This window comes from Phragmites australis, chromosome 18 (assembly GCF_958298935.1).
Source record: "Phragmites australis chromosome 18, lpPhrAust1.1, whole genome shotgun sequence".
Classification (NCBI taxonomy): domain Eukaryota; kingdom Viridiplantae; phylum Streptophyta; class Magnoliopsida; order Poales; family Poaceae; genus Phragmites; species Phragmites australis.
The window spans coordinates 2,121,688-2,131,365 of record NC_084938.1 but is presented as its reverse complement, the minus strand read 5'-3'; the positions used below and the strand labels follow the sequence as shown (position 1 = coordinate 2,131,365).

The following is a 9,678-nucleotide window of genomic DNA, read 5'->3' as shown; positions in this document are numbered from 1 at the left end:
TAGATTGTGTATGAATAGGGTACGGGTCAGTGCATATTGTCTTATGTATTGTAGGCACATATAGGAAATGAATGCTTAAGATGACCTTTATATGTGTTGTACTATACTTTCATCAATGAAAATGCCAAAATTTATCATTCTACCAATACATTTTTTCTAAGCACAATACATTCATAGGATTCCCTGTCTTTCATCCAGAGGCAACAATAACTTCTTGCTAAACTTTTACATAATAAAATGATCATACCAAGCAATAGTTTTCACCGGGAATCTCTGCTAATCATCATTTGCAATAACTTTTATAGCTTTCACAGAGAATCTCTGCTCATTTGTCATTGTGCACGATACTCCCATGCTCCAACCCCCAGCCATGCCCATGCACTAGCCCCTGGCCACCAAAATAACCCTACCCTCAACTATAGATAGATCACTCACTCCTCAGCTCTCTCAATTGCAATATCTTCCTCAACTCCACCAAACCCAGCCAAGAAAAATTAAGGGATTTTCATCTCCTAGGGGGTCGAACCGACCAAACCCACCCAAGAAAAATTAAGGGATTTTCATCTCCCGGGGGTTGAACCGCTAATGTACTTCTGTGGCGACCCTTGTAGGCTTTGGGAGTCTCAAGATATCTCCTACACCTATGACAGACGTTTCTTCATATATGCCAACTACCAATACGACCCGCCACGACATGGACCGTATGACTACCCACCGGTATAGCAACATAGATCATTCATGTGATAGTTTTCATACGATTTCATGCACCGTCTTACTAATCTCCCCTCTTGTTTTATTTGTCCAGTCTCCTTTACCTATCTGTGACTTCATGGGATGGTTGGACATGGAGCAAACTGAGGACCATAAGTGGTGGGTCGATATGAGCATGCAGTGGAGGAGGCTAGGTTATGAACACTGGGAGTACGAGCAGCAGTAGAAGGAACTACGGCTGAAGCATCAGAAGGAAGAGCGCATGAGGAAGGCAGTGAAGGAGCACGCCGCGGCTGAAGCATGCGAAGGTGAGAGAGAAATGAAGCGGAGGAGGGCCCATCGTGCTAAGACGGTAGGCCTCGATGCCCTCATGAAGTGAAAATATTCTAGATGCACTCAGTAGAGCATCCGTTGTAATCTGGACTATTTTCATTCCTTAAGGCATATTATGTTAGCGGCAGCACGCAATTAGGTTAGCCTTTAGACGTACCGTACATACCAATATTTGTTATCATCATCTCTTTATGGTTAGGCTTCCTTCGTGCACCGACGAAAAAAAACTTATGTCCCATGTAATGTTTATCAACGTATGTAACCTTCGTACCGGGTTATATCATAATTGTGCTTCACAGGTGCTATTGTTCAATAAATTTGATTTTGTATCTTCCCAATGTTACTTCACTAAAAAATTCACACACAATTTTACATCAACTAAATAAATAAATATCGACAAAATTACATCAAACCAAAATTAAGGATAAATTAAGAAAAAATGAACCACTTCGTGAAGCCGTTTGGACAACTATTTTCACAATAAATATTTTTTGTCGATCCATATCTATTCTACTAGAAATTAAATTAAATTCACAAACATGTCGCCCGATAAACGTGCGATATAATGGTGTCACATGTTCAATGGGCGACATAAAGTTCTCACACTAGTTTATGTGGTAATGTTAGAACCCACATTAGTTCCTCTTCTTCTTCATTTCACTAGTCCCGACACTACAATCAATGTTACACCGCCTCATTATTTCATTGAAAATATTTATGTAAAAATATTAGTATGTTCTATTTAGTTTGTCTATACAAGAATGAATATTATTCTTTTACCATTCTTTTCTCTATGTTGAGGATATAGCGTTAAAAACCACAAGCAAACAAAATATTAATTGAAAAAAAAATAATTATGATCAAAAGTGTTAATTAGCAGAATATTTTACGTAGAAATTATTGTTTTAAAAACTATTTTCATCAAAAAGGTACTTGTGATAATATTAGAATGGTCTTTTTAGTTTGTGTTTATAGTAGGATTAATGTTCTTTTTTACCCTTCTTTTCCCTATATATTTATTGAAATTATATGTGTTACAATCATATGCAGACTAATTATTAGTTATGAAAACATTTTCATGACATTATTTAAAAATATTTTTTATCAAAATTATTAATAGTAAAAATATTATTATTGATGGTTTATTAGCAAAACCGACTGTTATAAAGATATTATTCTAGTTGGTTCGTGACTAAAATCAATTAAACTAACAGTAGTATTATTACGGTCAGTTTTTAGCTCTTGGTCATCTCAAGCAGGTAGAGCTTATAAACTGACTGAAATAAGAATATCTAAGTTGGGTTTTGAATACCGATTGGGATCACCATTTTAGAACCGACTGAGATTATGTTTTTATGTAATAGTGCCACTCTATTCTCTTTTTCGTTGCAGCTCGCGTAGGATCGTGGCAACATTATTTCTTATGAGCCATCTAACACACATGTATGTGCATTAGAGATAAGCCGTATGCCTAATATGAGTGTTTTGTTAGTAGTGTACTTTGTCAACTTTAGATACGTTTCCTAATCGTATCGTTTTCACTTTGGATTCCTACCCTAATTCTATACTTCTCATTCATGTGTATGCGTTTGAAATAGAACTCAAGTGGTTATAGCATGTTATTTCATAAGGTATAAGCGTCAACTTTCTCGTTAGCGTTTTCTTAGACTTAGTGATCGGTGTGTGAGCTACTATAAATGGCTTAGATCGACAAATTGTGGTGTGAAACAGAGGAGGTACGTAATTGGCACGAAGACCCGATTGAGTACTATATTATATATTTAAATTTGCATTTTTGTGGAAGTTAGGTTGCTTGTTATTAGTTTATTACAACGACGTAGTCACAGGGGTGCAGAGCGGTAGCTAGAGAGAACGTACGTGGTAGGTAAGGAGCAAAGACTTGGGACAATTCGCCCCGTCGCAACGTGAAAACGACGCGCATATATATATAATGGGTTTAGATGTACTGTAGATCCTGTTGCATTACTTCATAGTTACGATTAAAAAAATAGTATAATTATGACTTATAAAATAGATCAGTTACTACGAACATATATGATCATAACTGAGTACCTTATTTAGTCGTAAGTATACATATTTTTATCATATGATCACAACTGGATCACCTCTATGCACACCCCCAATTACGATAAAAAGCAGTATAGTTGCTATCGTAACTGACTTTTTTATCATGTAATTGTAACGCAACTATTTGTGCTGTCGTAACTAACTATTTTCTTAGTCCTAACTATGATCATAACTGAAGCACCTATGTGCACACCCCAGTTACCATCCAAAAAGTAGTATAGTTGCTATCGTAACTAACATTTTTTATCATGTGATCGTAACTCAACTATATGTGTTATCATAACTGATTATTTTCTTAGTCGTAACTAGGGGTGATGCAACAGTAAACTACAATGCTTCTCGTAATTATACGCTTTTTAGCATGCAACCTTAACTCACCTATATATGATATCGTAACTAACTAGTTTCTTAGTCGTAACTGGGGTGGTGCGAAGGTGGCTACAGCAACTGAGGGTGAGGATGACGCAACATAGTTCACTGTTACATCTAGGCGTTTTCAATATAGACTCGCCGTGTGTATATATTAAGTACTATACTATATATTTAGATATGTATTTTTTTGGAAGTCAGGGTGATGGTTAGTTTATTAGTGTAGCTCCAGCAGCATCCGCAAAACCATATATTGCTTGTTTTACCGATCGCCGGGAGCAGTATCGATCTCCAGCGGATCCCGTTTCTAGTGCTACAGTATTGCATCCATGGCACTGTAGCAGTTGGAGAAAACTATTTTGCATATTTGTAACACTGTTTATAATGTATGACTGTGGGTTGAAGAGAGGATGTGAGTAATAAAAGTTAAGAAATAGAGTAGCTGCTAGAGATAAAAAATAATAAATATTATAATAATATTAAATAATACTGTAATAATATTACATAGAATAAATTTTTAATTATCTGCTAAAATGACCTTACGATGATGCAGTCACCAGACGTGCAGTAGCTAGAGAGAACGTACGTGGTTGGTAAGGAGCAAGGACTTGGGACAAGACTGGAAGAGGTTTTCAATTCGCCCCGTCGCAACGGGAAAACGACGCATATGTACGTCGTTCCAAAGCAAGGGCAATCCCTGCGCCAACGTCGCATGGTTTACACGTCAATAATTTCGTCCTGTGATAAAAAAAATATTCAATTATAGTAACTAATTTAAATCATACATAGTGTCCACAATTTATAAATACACATGCAGATGCTTAATTTTGGGGACCAAATTTAGACGTATGGTAAGTGTGCACTTGCGGATATAGGTATAATGAGTATGATGTACTTGTAGTGTAGTGTATTTGTGCGGGTGTGTCACTGTGCAATGAAAGATACATAGAGAACGAGAATTTCTTTATAAGTTATTGCATGCGTTCATACTTTCCCTATGACAAACCAACGTGCGAGATGCGCTATCGTCTCCTCTCCTTGGTGGACGGTCAATCGTCTTGTTGGTGCTCCGTGCACGCACGCACGCACGCACGCGTTGGTGATCCTGTAGTCGAGGATCGATGCCAGCTACCGTATCTACGTCGTTGTTGTCAAGTTGGAGTCAGCTCGATCGTCAGGCATCCTTCACACACACATATACAACAGTTCATTTAAAAGTACATAATTTATTTTCCACGTTGGTGATAGTGTAGTCGAGGGCGATGCCAGCTAGCGTACCTACGTCGTTGTTGTCAAGTTGGAGTCAGCTCGGTCGTCAGGCATCCTTCACACATGTCTTTTACAAGTCACATGCATGTACAAGAAATCCATACAGATGCGGTAACACGTGACGTTTCAGATTTGTATTGTGCTCCATCGCTAGCTTGTCACGGACTCAAGCCTACTGGGCCGAGTTTTCAAGCTGTATTGTCTCTGGGTCTAATGAGATTGGAAGGAAGGACACTACATACTGAAGCGAAACAGCCACCGATGGCGATTGGACAAAGAAGAAACGGAACGGTTCCTTCTTCTCCCCTCGGTTCTGATCCTTTCCCTTGCTCGCTTCTACATTCCCAGCGCCCTGTTTCTCCGTCTATTGCTGATTCACAATCGTCGCAGATTTCATTTCTCCTCAGATTGTATCTCTAGAACTTGTATTTGGAGCTTGAATTTGCAATACTTGTATCAGGGGTTTACGTGGCCTGCAAGCGTTGTTTGAGTCAAGTCTTGAGGCATATCCATCACTTTTACTGCTACTGCTATAGCCTTTTAGGAGTAACTTTGAACATGGACGGGTAGGTGAAACCATCGAGTTGAATTGACCGGGCATGCATGCAGCTAACGACGTGGAATTCAAATTCGGATCCGGAGGCAGCTGACCGCTAGCTTGGCTGACATGACGGCGGCTGGTCGTGGTGCACCGGCATCTGTGCCTCGTGGCGGCGTTCAATTTTTGCGTGCGGGAAAATGCCTCTTTCCATTTCACAGTATTTTTCTACCTTTTGAGACACAGAATTAAATATTGTTTCAAACAAGTTAATTATCCGCTGAGAAGAACAAGATCATGGTTATTTTGACATCTCCACTCTTCATCCTTCATTAAATTACCAAAGGAGGAAGAGGTAGAGGAAGAGAGGGAGGAACAAGACCAGGTGCAATACTGTGTTGCCAAAATGACAAAACCTGAGCAACAGTTGATCACAGCATGAGGAGGGGAACGTGGGCTGGGGAATGCTTTTATCATCAAGGAGATGCGGTTGTCCAAAGAAAATTGACAAGAGGAGATAGCCCACTTGAGTACTGGGCAGCCAGGAACTAAGACCTTGCTCATCTTGGCACTGAAGAGCATTGCTGATGTTGCTCTTGTTGTTTTGCCTAATGCCGGGAAGAGCACATTGTTGAGCGCTCTCTCTAGGGCTTGCCCGGAGATAGCCGACTATGCGTTCACCACATTGAGGCCCAATATTAGTAGCCTAACCTATGAGAACCACTTCTAAGTGGAAATGGGCGATTTACCCGGTCAGACCAAAGGAGCTCATAAGAACTGTGGCCTGGGCCATGCTTTCTTAGGCACATAGATCGCACTAAAGTTTTGGCTTATCAGCTTGACCTGGCAGCAACACTCAATGGCGGGAAGGGCATCCCGCCATCGGAGCAACTGCAAGATCTGATCAGGGAGCTGGAGCATTACCAAGAAGGCTTTACAAGGCGACCATCATTGATTGTCGCGAGCAAGATAGAAGAAGAAGGGGTCAATGAAATGCTCAAGGAACTAAAGAGGAGAGTACAGGGTGTTTCAATATTTCCAATATGTGCCATCTTGCAGGAGGGGTACCTGATCTGAGAGTCGGTGTAAGAAAACTTATGGATGATGACTTGTATCCGCATGGCATTGATTTGAATAAAATTATTTGTCGATTGATGTTGTATTTTTTTTTGTCCCTTTTGATACTGATGAGGTGGAGAACTATGTTACGAATTTCACCCCTCATCACCAAAGGTTTAGATGCAATGGAGATTTGTGTTGTGCATATTACTCTGACCTTATGCTTCTTTTTCTTTTTGTTTGTTCTGACAATAGATATTTCACAATGTTTCTGAAAATCAGTGTATAATAAAATCAAACGGTTGCCAGTATCGTATCTTCTTTCAGAAGAGCAGAAATATACATACCACTATAGATGCTTTTTTAATACCTGAAACATCGACCTTGGTCAAAAAAAAAATAAAGGTAACTACTGCACTTGACACTTTGCTCTTGGGAATATAAATTGTGACCATGTATTTTGCCCTGGTATAGCAAGAACTAGTATGTATCATGTTGGTTCTCTTTCATGCTAAAGGTGAGAAATCCTATGGAATATTTATGGTGAAACTGTACTACTTACTAAAGACAATCTTGTTCAGATGGCATGAATTGCCCAGCTGGTGGTTTCTGCCACGGCTTTACTGCCAAGCTCTGGCGAACAATGCTAGGTCGTCTGTTGCCCCGGCAACCAAGGCACTGGATTCTGACTCGTTTCACGCTGGCCCAGAACACGGCAAGGCACGACATGCAGCCGATGACGGCGAGGGAGTACTGTGTGGCAGTGGCCACGTTATCGGACTCGCTTGCGCCGGAGTTTCAACTGGCAACACCAGGCGTTGGTGTCAATACCGACAATGGTGGTCGTTGACTGCCTCACAAACAGAACCAGACGACCGTGTGAACACCTGTAGATGCGTCGGACCCGTGGCACAGCAGCACCCGTACGATTGAAATGGTTCGTAAGTAGAGATGTTCCCACAGGTGCCTCTTCTTCCAATGGTACTATAATTCCTATTCATATACCTTTATTCCCTTTTTTGGTCTATCTACATTCCAAGCACACAAGCATCAGCTCAGTTCCAACTGTTTCAAGCTAGAGCGAAGGACAGGCATGTACAGATGCAGAGTCACGGCACAGGTGATAAACACTGACAAGAATGTGCAATAGCAATCTACATCAGGAACACTCCGAAACAACAGCAACTAACTATCGTCACAGAATCATTCATCAGCAACTAACTATAGGCACACCAGCGGAGACGCCGGTATCGACAGGGATGCAATAAAAGAATAAGGAGAAAGTTTGGGAGATAGAGAGTGAGGGTCGCGGAGGAGTAAGGTGATGAGGAGGAGTATTATGACGATGTCGATTCAGACATTCGTCGAATTATTCAACGGAACCGACCGGTGAAACAAGGGGGAACAGATCCCTTCTCTAATTGAACAAATTGAGCGGGATGATCGTGAGGTAGACAGATGTTCTGAGTATGACATGTCGGATGATGAGGGCGACGCTCCTATTCCCATGGACTGTGAAAATCTCAACTTTAATAACTTTATGATAAATGAGGGGAATCATGTGGCCTGAGAGTATACTAAGAATGAGGTGACCGAGAGTGCTAGGTTTGCAGTTTTATGTTGTCAAGTCAAGCAAGAAGGAATATGATGTCAAGTGTGTGAAGGAGGGTTGCCCGTGGCTGGTGCACGGCTTCAAGGGGAAGTGAGTTGAGTATTGGGAGGTACCCATAGTGGTGGAGCACACTTGCACCCTGGACGAATTTGAGCCCAGCCATAGGAACATCACCTCAGCCTTTGTCGCTAATGTGATGTACGTCCAAATTGTGAACAACATGAACTACGAACCAGAGTCTATAATTAGACAAATTGAGGAGGAGTATCAGCTACAACAAGGCATGGAGGGCGAAGAAGAAGGCAATTGAGATGAGGTTCGGGACCTACGAAGCGTCATATGACAATCTTCCACACTTGTTCTAGACCATAGCTCGAAGGAACTGAGGACGTATTACGACATTGATAAGTATGCATTATTGTTAAAATCGGGCAAGTGTGTCATAAAGCGGTGCTTCTTTATATTAGGAGCATGTATTAAACTTTCGAGCATTATCAGCCTAATCTGTGCATCGACGATACTTTCCTTACCAGGAAGTATAATGGTCAGATCCTGACTGATATTGGAGTTGATGGGAACAACCAAGTTCTACCATTGGCATTTGCATTTATGGAGAGTGAGAACACCAGTTGTTGGTATTGGTTCTTCTATCGTGTCAAGATGATAATTGTTGGTGTTCAACTGCGCGTGTGCCTTATACATGATCAATATGTTAGGATGCTAGTGGTAATTCAGGAGCTGCAAAACAGAACGGATGATGGCAGGATGGGACCCGTGTGGCTAGATCTCGGGAGTAGGTGGTGCATAAAGCATTTGGGAGAAAACTTCTTCCACCAATTCAAGAACAAGAATCTCATGAGCATATTCAAAAGGTTGTGCGGTCAGAACCAACAGCATAAGTTTGATGCTCATTGGAAGACATCGGATGAGGTGACAAAGAAGCAAACACATGAGTGTGCAGGAAGGCCCATGAGGGGACTGGAGGACGAACCAATACATCTTTATTTCTTCCAAATAGACAATGAAGCTAACATTACGCGGAGGATCGGGTCATCTACTAGGTCGTTCAGCGAGTGGATTGAGAATGAACCGAAGGAGAAGTGAGCTCTACTCTACGACACAAACAGGGCTAGGTACGACATTATGATTACAAATTTGGCAGGCGTTTATAACTGGGTGATGAAAGGTGTGAGGGAGTTACCGCCGGTGGGTATTGTAAAGTTCGTATTTCAAAGGATGTGCAAGTATTTCAGGGACCGCTATGCCATAGCTTACCCGACGCTGAATGATGCTCATCTGATTTATGGGACGAAGATGACTAAGTACATGGAAGATAAGAGAGAGAAGGCAAAGATGCACCAGATGAAGATCACGAGAATTGCACAACACAGATACGAAGTTCTGTGTAGAGACAAAGGAATGAGGGAGGAGGGGCAAGCGTGAGAGAGTTATCCAAGAGTGCACCATCTTCGATGACAGATGCATTTGCACATGCTACAAGTTAATGCTACTGTACAAGCCATGCTCTCATGTGATTGTCGCATATGCCGTGACGGGGATGAGGATTCGGAGATACATCTCTGACCACTTCAAGAAGGAAGCTCTGTTAAACACCTGGAACAATGAAATCTAGAGTTTCAAGATTTATGGATCTTTCACAAAGGAACCTAGGCTGGATTGTGTTTTCATTCCTGATTCC

General features: G+C 41.2%; 1 pseudogene; it reads left to right on the top strand.

The window, feature by feature from the left end:
* Nucleotides 1–973: 973 nt before the first annotated feature.
* On the top strand, nucleotides 974–9,083 carry LOC133899427 (probable GTP-binding protein OBGM, mitochondrial; annotated as a pseudogene).
* The last annotated feature ends 595 nt before the right edge of the window (nucleotides 9,084–9,678 follow it).